Here is an 11440-nt window from a genome sequence, read left to right as displayed (position 1 = left end):
TTTCAGTGCAAAGATCTTGCACATCTTTTGTCAAGTTTGTCTGCAAGTATTTTCCATTTTTGATGCTGTTGGTAGTTGTTAGTATTTTCATTTCAATTTCTGATTGTTTATAACTAAGATATTGAAATATAAGTGGTATTTGTATATTTATTTTATATCCTGCAACTTTGCTCAACCAGCTTATCAGTTTTAGCAACTTTTTTATAGATTCTGAAGAATTTTTGACAGAGATAATCATATTATTGTAGAATACAGACAATTCAATTCCGTGTTTCCAACCTGGATGCCTTTTATGTCTCAGCTTATTGAACTGCATACAACATAATGAAGTAAAATGTTGAATAAAAGTGGTGAGAGCAGTCAGCTCTTTCCTCATTTTAGGCCAACAGCACTCAGTATTTTACCACTGATATAATGTTAGGTGTAGTTTTTTCATAGATGTCCTTTATCAGGTTGCTTTTTTATACTCCTAGTTTGCTGAGTTTTGTGTGGCTTTTTTTTAACCCGAAACCAACGTTGGATTTGTCAAGTGCTTTTTCTGCATCAATTTGGATGATCATATAGTTTTCCTTTTTTTGGTCTGTTACTATGGTAAATTACATTATGTAGATTGATATTTCTAATGTTAAGTCAGTGTTACTTTCCTGGGATAAACCCCATTTGGCCACCATTTTTGTATTGTTTTTGAATTCAGTATTCTAATTTGTTTTAGAATTTTTGTATCTGTGTTCATGAGGATTATTAGTCTTTATTATCTTTTCCTGTAATTTCTTTCTCTGGTTTTGATAACAGGGTGATTTTGGCTTCATATGTTGAGTTCAGAAGTGTTCCTTCTTTGTGCTTGCATATATTTTGGCAGCACATATACTAAAATTGGAGTGATGCAGAGATTAGTATGGCCCCTGAACAAGGGGGGGAAAAAAGATGTTCCCTTTTCTTTGATTTAAAAAAAAATATTTTATTGGGGAATTAGGGGAGGGGAACAGCGTTGGGGAATCAGGGAAGGGGAACAGACAGTTGCTGTCCTTTTGTTCTTCAGTCTAGTTGTGGAGGACATTGCTTCACAGGCCCATGTTGGTATTATCATTGCGCTCTTCCCGGCTGAGGCAATCACTTGCTGCCCATTGGATGGCCGCTCACGGCAGCTCACGAAAGCACACGCCAGCTGCCGGCCAGCCCCACTGCAGCCTACGCCGTCACCAGCAACTCATGGCAGCCCAGCTCCAGGTCGAGCTGGTTCACCATCTTAGCTGTAGAGGGCACAGCATCAGTGGCCCTCATGTGGGATCCAAACAGGGGCCCTGCCGCTTAGAGCTCATGTTCCCAAGCCAACTCTTAACCAATGTGCCACTCGGGCAGCCTCTTTGATTTTTCTGAAAGAGTTTGTGTAGAATTGGCACTATTTCTTTCATAAATGTTTGGTAGAATTTATCATTAAAGCCAGCTGGGCCTATAATGTGTTTTCATTTTGATTCAGTTCAAAACATTTTTTAATGTTGATTTTTTTCTTTGACCCATGGGTTGTTCACAAGTGTGTTATTTAGTTTCCAAACATTTAGGGGGTTTAGATATCTTTCTGTTATTGGTTGCTAATTTAATTCCAGGAGTCAGAGAACATACTTTGCATGATCTGAATCCTTTTAAAATTATTATTTTATTTATTTATTTATTTTATCTGAGCCATCCTGCCACCTGTTGGCAGCTCAGCTCAGGCTGGGAATCGAACCGGCGACCTTGTTGCTCAGAGCTCACACTCTTGAGCGAGCTTTTAACCAACTGAGCCACTCAGCCGGCCCTGAATACTTTTAAAATTATTTAGAGTTGTTTTATGAACCTCAATATGGTCTGAATTGGCAAATATTTCATGTGCACTTAAAAAGAATGTGTACAGACATCCCCCCTTATCCACGGGGGATACATTCCAAGATCCCCAGTGGATGCCTAAAACCACAGATAGTACCGAACCCTATATACACCTTTTCCCCCCTATTGGTACACACATATGATAAAGTTTAATTTATAAATTAGGCACAGTAAGAGATTAGAAACAATAACTAATACTAAACTAGAGCAATTATAACAATAGACTGTAATGAAAGTTATGGTGAAGATTTGAAGGACCCTCTGCAAATCTCTGGGACTCTCTCACTAGATGACCCCCTTCTTTCTATGTTCTGTGCCTTCTGAGTCCTGGCTGCCATGGCCTCTTTTGACTCCCAGCTTCATTTTGTCAGTTCAGGAAAGCCCCTGCCTCCCACTGGTGTTTCCCCTCCCTATGCTGTAGTCTGGAAACGCTGTCCAGGCAGTAAGTTGGTGACGTAGGGCTCACCTCATTCGTCTCCCCTTTCTGAAGGATTATTGTCCTGTGCTGCCTGAGCTCTCCGACACCAACTGTCTGCCTATCATTGTTTCATATACAGACCATCTACGATTTACCATGGTTCATCTAGTGATTTCTTCCACTTCATGATGGCAAAAAAGTGGCATGCGTTCGGTAGAAACCATACTTCAAATTTTGAATTTGGGTCTTTTCCCGGGCTAGCGATGCGCAGTACAATACTCTCTTGTGGTGCTGGCCAGAGGCTATGGCATGCTTTTGCCCAGATGAGGGCTAATGTGAGTGTTCTGAGCACGTTTCTGGTAGGCTTGGCTAAGCCATGATGTTTGGTAGTTTAGGTGTATCACATGCATTTTTGTTTTTATTATTGGAGAATTGGGGAAGGGGAACAGTGTTGGGGAATTAGGGAAGGGAAACAGCCAAGTTGTTGTTCTTCAGTCTTAGTTGTGGAGGGCACAGCTAGCTCAGCTCCAAGTCCAGTTGCCATCTGGCTGCCTGGCCGCAGCTCGTGGTCACTCAACTCAAGGTGCCGTGTTCAATCTTAGTTGCAGGTGGCCATGTGGGAGTTGAACCACAACCTTGTTGCTAAGAGCGCATGCTCTAACCACTGAGCCATCCCTCCTCTGGTCGGCAGCTCAGGGCAGCTCAGCTCAAAGTGCCATGTTCAATCTTATTTTCAGGTGGACGTAGCCCACCATCCCATGTGGGAGTCCAACAGGCAACCTTGTTGTTCGGAGCACGTACTCTCACCAGCTGAGCCATCCTAACACCTGTTGGCAGCTCAGTGGCCGCTCAGCTCAGGTGCAGCTCACTAACCCATGTGGGAATTGAACCGGAGACCCTGTTGCTCAGAGCTCGCACTCTTAACCAACTGAGTCATTTGGCCGGTCCCTCACATGCATTTTTTTACTTAACATTTTCCACTTGCAGCGGGTTTATCAGGATGTAACTCCATCGTAAATTGAGGAATCTCTGATTTTTTTTCTGATGTTTTAGTGTTTCAAGCAGAAGGGTACATCTTGTCCTCATTATTCCTGGAAGCAGTAGTCTTATTAGGGCATTTTAAAAAATTGTGGTAAAAGTAATAACATAAAATTTACCATTTAAATGTTTTCAAGTGGACTGTTCAGTGGCATTCGGTACATTTATATTGTTGTACAGCAATCACCTTCATCCATCTGCAGAATTTTTTCATTTTCCTGAACTGAAACTCTGTCTCCATTCAACATGAACTCCCTCGGATATATGCTAGATATTATGGATGTTTTATTGTTTAGACTCTGTATTTGGTTGTCTTCCCTTGAGTAATGCGTAGTTTTATTCTGAAAGGCATAAAATTTGCTGATCTTACCTCCCAAGTCCTGTTAATGGCTTCATGAGGGAAGGTTTAGAGTGGCCCTTACCTGAGACCAAAGAAACCCTGCTGCAGCCAGCCGGTCCTTTCTAGGGTCTCATCCAAATAACCAGGATGGTAAGCAGGGTCTCTCCACACTGGCTGGTCAGAGCTCCAGTGCTTCCCAGAAGTATGTGATTTCCCAAATCTCCAATTCATCTCATGGCCCCGAGGCAGCTGTTCTCTGCCAGGCCTGTGGAGTCCTCTCCTGCACGCACACGGCTTGGTGTTGGGCTAAGGCTCAAGGGAGCTGCTATATCAATTTCTGACGCTGCCCTCTTGTACCCTACCTTGCAAATTCCAGCCACCTCAGCAGCCCTGAGCTCCAGTCTCTGTTACTTCTCCCCAGTGAGAACCAAGCTGCTCTGTCAGGCTCCTTTCTGTGCCATGATATGGTAACTATCTCCAAGCAGAAAGCCACGGCGAATGTGACACTCACTGCATGCTTTACTTTCCTTAAGGATCAGACTCCTGTAATGGGCTTTTTCCAGTGTCTGAAAGCAGTTGCATCATATTTGTCCAATTCAATATTATTTTATTGTCAGAAAATAAGCCTGATACCTATTCTTCAGTGCTGGCCAGACGTGGAAGTCCTAGAGGTTATTTAGAAAACAGGATGTCTAATACATAATTTGAAGTTGTTCACATTTCTGTTATATAATTTCCTCCTTCTCAACCCTCAGGAAATCCACTACAGTTACAAAATCTGTGGTAGTCGAGGTTTAGTGGAGGGGACAGATGGAGGAAGAGTTTCATGACTCCGTGAGGTATGGAATAAAGCAGCAGAAACCCAGAGAAAGCGCCGATCTAAAGAACAGACATTCCATGGAACTTGCTAGTATATTTAGGAGAAATTTGGACTTTTCATAAGACAGGGCAGAGAAGAGATGGATTCAACTAAACTTGCGTGAGTTAAAGAGACACCAAAATCTTGCTGACACTTGCGTTACAATTATATTCCCCATAGCACCTAACAGGGCCGCCCACTTAGAAAAGGATGAAAAAGTTATCATAGAAACATAATGAATAAATGAATGAAGTTTATGTTCTCACTTCAAAGGCAAAAGAATAGTTTCCTATGTGTTTCTGTAATTTTTTTCTCAAGTGGTTAAAAGATTTTAGATGTCTTTTGACTTCTGATATCAAACTCTCTGATATCCTAACACTTTTTTCCCCATGCCACACTTCAAAAGAGGTAGGCTTTTTCCGTCTCAAGAAGCTTCTGGGTGTCAGGTCAGGCTGACAGCCCAGAGGCAGGTCATGGAGCAGTCTAGAGCGGTTGCCCCTGACGAGACAGAGATATTGGAGCCTGTGCCCCCGGTCAGGGAAGCTGGCGTTTGCAGAAAAGGGCCTCAGGGAGCCAGGAGGAGAGGGAAGGAAAATGACTGTGCAGAATGGAATCTACAGCTTCTCTCCAAGTTTCTGCTGCTCCGAACCAAAGCCTTTTAGGCTCTGCCAGCCTGGGGACCAAGCCCTGTGAAAGGGGAACCCAACGAGCACCTAATATGGCATTCCCATCTCTGGAGCGGGCAGCCCAAGACCTGAGCTGGGGCAGCGGGGAGGAGGCGGTGGGAAGGCTGGGGTCCTGGCGTGGGGAGCTGGCCCGTGCTCTGTGGCCTGCCCCAGTTTCCTTTCTCCTCGCTGATCTTATTCTTTCTCGGCTCCTCCCCCCACCCTCCCTTCGGATGGGAGCAGTACTGTGGGAAGTGGTGGGGCCTGTGCAGCAGTTGGAGGAGGCAGAGCCTGGCTCTGGTGCCACATCAGGCTGGACTGGACCGGGGGACAGAGGGCAGGAGGATGGAGCCTGCAAACCACTGCCCAGAGGATCGAAAAGATAAGGGGGACAGCACAGAGGCGAGGTGAGCCTGGAGCTTAGCCAAAGTAGGTGCGAGCGCTGGAAACTCCTCCATGCTTCTGGCCAGTTGTCATCGCACCGATCCTAAAACAGTCTCTTTAATCCTGAGGATGTAACTGGAGGAGGAAGTGTTTCTTGTAAGTGTGATGTGTGTGTTAGATTGGCTGAGGATGCTCCGAGGTTCTCATCTGACCTTGTGATGTGTTCGTGGAGTGCAGGAAGAAAGAGGTGGCTAAATGGCTCCAGGTTGGCACACACCAAAAGAGCACAGCATATGAACACAGGAGCTTTAAAATGAATAAAACCCACTAACATCCAAACACTCAGGATCCTGGCTAAACAACATGCGAATATTATTGCTCACTCCTCATTTTTACTGCTGGGCTTCCCCACAGCCTGTCAGTAGGGTATAGTGGGAAGAGCCTGAACCTTGAGTGGAGTGGATGGGAATTTAATGCCTGGCTAATGGCTTCTGTTCATCAAGCATCATTCTGGACCTGACATTGGGCTGAGTTGATTACGCAGCTGATCCCAGGACCACACAAGGTCGGGGGGAGTCTCTAAAACAGAACCGTTTCCTATCAGGCCCTTACCGAGAACCCTTCGGGGTGTCCAGTTGATGTCATCCATCAGCCAGACTTTGCAGGGCCCAGATGAACTTGCTTGACTTCCGCTCATGTACAGGTTGTGACTTTAAAGAGTCCTCACTCAGTGGTTCTTAACCATGGCTACTCATTAGAATTTCTGGAAGCATTTAAGCAACCTATGACCAGGATCCCCAGACCAGCTAAAACAGACTCTTCAGGGTGAGGCCCCTGTTGTAGACTGAATTGTGTCCACACCCAAATTCCTATGTTGAAGCCCTAACCCCCAATGTGACTGTGATAGGAAGTAGATCCTTTAAGAAGGTAATGAAGGTTAAACAAGGTCATATGGGTGGGGCCCTAGTCCAATAGAACTGGTATCCTTATGAGAAAAGAAAGAGACACCAGGGCTGTCACATAGAGAAAAGGCCCTGTGAGAGACCAGTGACAGGTGGCTGTTGGCAAGCCACGGAGAAGGGCCTCAGGAGACAGCAGTCCTGTCCACACCTTCATCTGGGGGGGTCTGGGATGTCCAGCTTCCAGAACTGTGAGAAAGCCAATTTCAGTTGTTTAAGCAGCCAGCCTGTGGCAGCCGGAGCCAACTAATACCGTCCAACATCAGCATTTTTGCTCCTTAAAAGCAGCTGGCGATTCTAGATTTTTTTTGCATTTGCAAATACAATTTAGAAGTGGACTGTCATTTTCTACATAAAGTCTGCTGAGGGTTTTAGGTTTGCATTGAATCTGTGGACCAGTTTTGGAAGAATAAACACCCTAACAATGTTGATTATTCTAATTTCTAAGTGTGATCTAGCGCTCCATTTATTTAGATTATTTTTAACCTCTCTCATCAATGTTTTGTAGTTTTTTATATCTTTCATTACATGTATTCCTAAGTAGTTTATATATTTTGATACCATTGCAAATGCTGTTTTTCAACTTCATTGTCCAAGTGTTTTTTCCTTACAGAAATACAATTTTGTATGTTGACCTTATATCCTGCAACCTTGATAAATATTCAAATGGCTAGTAGCTTGTGGCTACTGAACTGGATAGTACAGGCTGAGATCCTAACTTTATTTTATGTGGAAACACCATACCTTTTAGATTTTATGTACTTGAATTTTTCGGGAATGCTGTTACCATGCACACAGAGGTTTGAGGTTTGACTGTACTTTGTTTTATTTTCTAGAAGTTTACCAAGAGTTGTTCACCGTTTTTTGGAAGTGATATCATCCAATGAGCTCCCCCATTCCTGCTGCTCGAGTCCCCAACATGGCACACACCCAAATCAGCTATATTTGTAGCTGTCACATTCATGGTGATTCTGCCTGTGGGTACAGGCACCTCAGTATTCCACCTTGATGTCTTCTAGTTTATTTGTGCATAACCGTGTTACTTTATAATACGTTACATTTATTTCTTCTTTGCATTATAGTTGAGCATTATATTGATGTTTAAAAATTTTGTGTAGGTAGCTTGTATATGTATACATTTCTTATCAGGTTTCTATAGGAGATATTTAAACATATTCAACTATTGGGTTGTCGGAAAAGTCATGACACATTTTTGCAACGAAAAACAGAGAAAAAATACGTCGTGACTTTTCTGACAATCCAATAATATTAAACTATTGCTAATCATGAAAATATTGGTTATAAATAAACCTATTAAAATACTAGTTATAAAAAGGAATATCAGGTCCCCATAGTAGCAAAGGGACCCTTATTTAGGTTTTCAATCTCTCCCTGTCTGGAAGCAGAAAACCAGAACTGGCCATGATTGTAGGAATGCGGAAAATGCACTGATTATTTGCTTTTTTATATGAAAGTCACACGCAAAGTTCTCTGACTGTAGAAACTCGATGATGACATCAGATTATTTTACAAGGTAAACTTCTTCCCAGAAAGGAACTCCTGCTATGTAAAATGACTTTTTAAATGCCATTTTTTCTTACTAAACAAAATATTTACTTTAAAATATCTGGCCCTTCTTTCGTCCTCTCATCTTGCCATCCATTTCCTGGTCTTAATCTAATTACACCCACGGAATACTATGAGCCTCTTTTGTTGGGAATTTCCCTCTGGATCTCTTCAAGTTGGGTGGAGCAGTTAGTGGTTCATCTCGAGATTCAGAGTATGAAATTGTGGAGTCTCTCCGTAGGCATCAACACGCTGCCTAGGAAAATATATTTTATGCTTTTACCTTTTCCTCAATGTCAGCAAAAAGGACACCACTCACTAGCATAGATGTAGTAATGTGTAGGACAAAATGAAAATTTATTTTTAGGATATTACAAACATAAACTCAGAAACTCTCAGGCCCTTTAACTCTGGTTTCTAGTCTGTCTTACCCTACAGATTTCACAGGCCATTAAGAAGGGGCCACCGGTCTGACCAGGGGCCCTGGTCACACAGGGCCTGCGCCACGGTGAGTCAGTGTAAAGTTGCTCTGTTTGTACCTGCCACTTTGTTTCACATTTTGAGGGAACAATAACGGCCATCGTTTACCCAGCACTTTTTAGGTGCCAGGTCTTTTTGAGTTCTTCAAGGTGTCATATTTTACAGGTGAGAAAAGGTTGATATATCTTTCTATTTGCTACCGAGGCAGACCTGGGGATTTACATGCAATTGCTAACTAAATGTGGGCTGAGCTAAATTTAGGGCTTAATGTCATCTGTTTTTCAAAACAATGGCTGATTCAACTGTATTAGCCGCAGGTTGATGATCTCATCCATTCTTCTCATCCATGCTCTCATTCTCCTCATTCAACCAACATTTGTTAAGCACCTGCTCCCTGCAAGGCCCCGGGACATTTATACAAGCTTCTCATGTTCTCAGTGTGACGTGGGCCCAGGGGTAGGACAGGAAAACCTTGTCCCCCCAAATTATCACTCCTTACCTGAGGATGACGTTATAGAGCTGTCAGAGAGCCCCGTCTTCCGTGAGGGAAGCTCCGACTCAGGCCGAGTCCTCCCGCTGGCCCAGCTGCCCAGTCTGGGCTCTCTCCTCGGTCATTGGAGTAATTAGTCAAACTGTGGTCTCTGAGCTTTGAAAATCCCCACCTTGGATACTTCCACCCCTCAGCCAAGGCTGAGGACCAGGGTACCTGAGGGTAAGGAGCTGCAGAGGTTGGCCCCTGGGACAACTGAATGAGTCACATGCAAATCAGGCCTGGCTGAGACCGTCATGGCTCTGGGCTGCTCTGCCAGCTCTGGACTAGCTACCTGAGGACAATATATGTGAGTCGTGTTTAAGCCACTGTGACTTTGGCTGTCCCTTATTCACAGCTAATCCCGATCCCAGCTGTGATGTCAGCTTTCCAGATGCGGGCTACAGTGGCTTCATAAAATCAATTGGGAGGCTTTTCATCCTCCTCTTCCTGCAACAGTCCAAATAGTAGAGCAACTCTTTGATGCTTGAAGCTTTGGTAGAAGCCTGCTATAAAACCACCTGGGTCTCACACCTTTTTAGTGTTATTTCTTAGGCAATTTTTTCAGTTTCTTCCATAGGCTATGATTTTATTCAGGTAAACTACCTTTTCTGAATCTACTTTGCATTTCATTGAAGTCTGCAAATTTATTAGCAGGAAAGGTACATAGTGTAATATTACAATTCTCACCGGGTTTGTTTTAATCTAAAGTTGTTCTAGTGTTACATATTTGTTTTTGTGTTTTGTTTTGGTCTGTTAAAGATCTGCCAATTGAATTAGTCTTTTCAAAGTACCAACTCATGGACGTAGAGATTTGTAAGTTTTCCTATAGTGTTTCTGCTTTCATATAAATTAATTCCTGCTTTTGTGATTATTCTCACTCTTAATTTTGTTCTTGTTTTTCTAGACGTTTAATTTGAATGCCTAAGTCATTAGTTTTCGTTCTCTCTGGTGTAATAAGGCTATGAATGATGCTCTGACTGCAGCATTGGCCATAATGCAAAGCTCTGGCTATACAGTATGCTCATTTTCATTAAATTTAAAAGGGTCTGTAAATGAAGGTTTGGTTTCCTCATTTCCTCTTAGAAGAACGTTATATATTTTACAAGTGCTTATATTGAATTTGACCCTCCTTTTGGTATTAATTTCTAATTTTATTGCATTATGGGAAAGTAATGTGGCTTGGAAAATTTCTACTTGTTAAAATTTTGAGGTTTTATTTGTGGCAAAAATATATGATTGTTGAAAATTTTCCAAGGATTAAAAAAATATATACTTTCTGTAAGATATAAAGGAGCATAGTGGTGAAAATTTTAGGAAGTACTCATTTCTTAAATTTGACTTTTTTATGTATTGGGCTTTGAATAGGGTTTTCTTAATGCATACTGATGTTGAAACTATTTTTTAATGAACATTTAATGTTTGATTTTTCTGCTGTTTTTCACCTTTTCCACTACTAATGTTGAGCACACCCTTTCCTTACTGTATCTGGCAGCCGTATGTATGTCTGGGCTGCTGGCCCAGCCTCCCGGGGCGGCCCGATCAGTGGCTGCTCCCTGGGCGACGGAAAAGCTTGTCCCGTTCCTATCACTTAAGTCCCAAAGGTTGTGGTCTTGAAGCTCTACTCCTTGACCAAGGTGGGAGGCAGTGTCCTCTGAGAAAGGAGGGGACACCCCACCTCCTGGGATCCTTGCTGAGCAAACCTCGCCTCTCAGTAAGCCTCCCCACTGGAGCTGCTGTCCCGCAGGTGCTAGCGCTGAGCCTCCTGCCACAGCAGGATGTTGTCAGAGGACCCCAACATAGACCTCTTTGGGGGCAATGACAGTTAATGCAGACCACAGGCAAACCCAACGTTTTGGTGTTATCTGTACCCTTCCCTTGGTCTTGGTCAAGCAGGTACTCCTCGAAACCTGATGAGTCTTGAAGAAGCACCAGCAAATTATGTCTTTGTCCTCTCTGAATTACTTAACACCTGCAGTGTATGTTTTCTGTGTGTTGCATGGAAACCTTTACAGGGACTGGCTGGGTTTGGATAGGAAACACCCCACCAAGTCAGAATCCTGCCTGCTGGGGCCCAGGGCATTCCCATTTTACTGGGGACATTCACAGAAAAGCACAGTAGGATATCCAGGATCCCCGCTGTTTTCAATCCTGTTTGCCTTTCCCCACTTTCTTTTGAATAATACACTCTGATACTTTTGACTGCATTTTGTATAAACATAGTTGGATCAGCTTTGATTCTACAAATTAGGTGCCCTTAAGTTTCTTAGTAAAGTCACATTCTCTGAACTCTAACCACATGGAGCGTCTCACATATAAATAGCTTTCGGTGGTCAGAG

This window comes from Hipposideros armiger, unplaced genomic scaffold, assembly GCF_001890085.2.
Source record: "Hipposideros armiger isolate ML-2016 unplaced genomic scaffold, ASM189008v1 scaffold_246, whole genome shotgun sequence".
Lineage (NCBI taxonomy): Eukaryota > Metazoa > Chordata > Mammalia > Chiroptera > Hipposideridae > Hipposideros > Hipposideros armiger.
Note: the sequence above shows the minus strand (reverse complement) of the source record.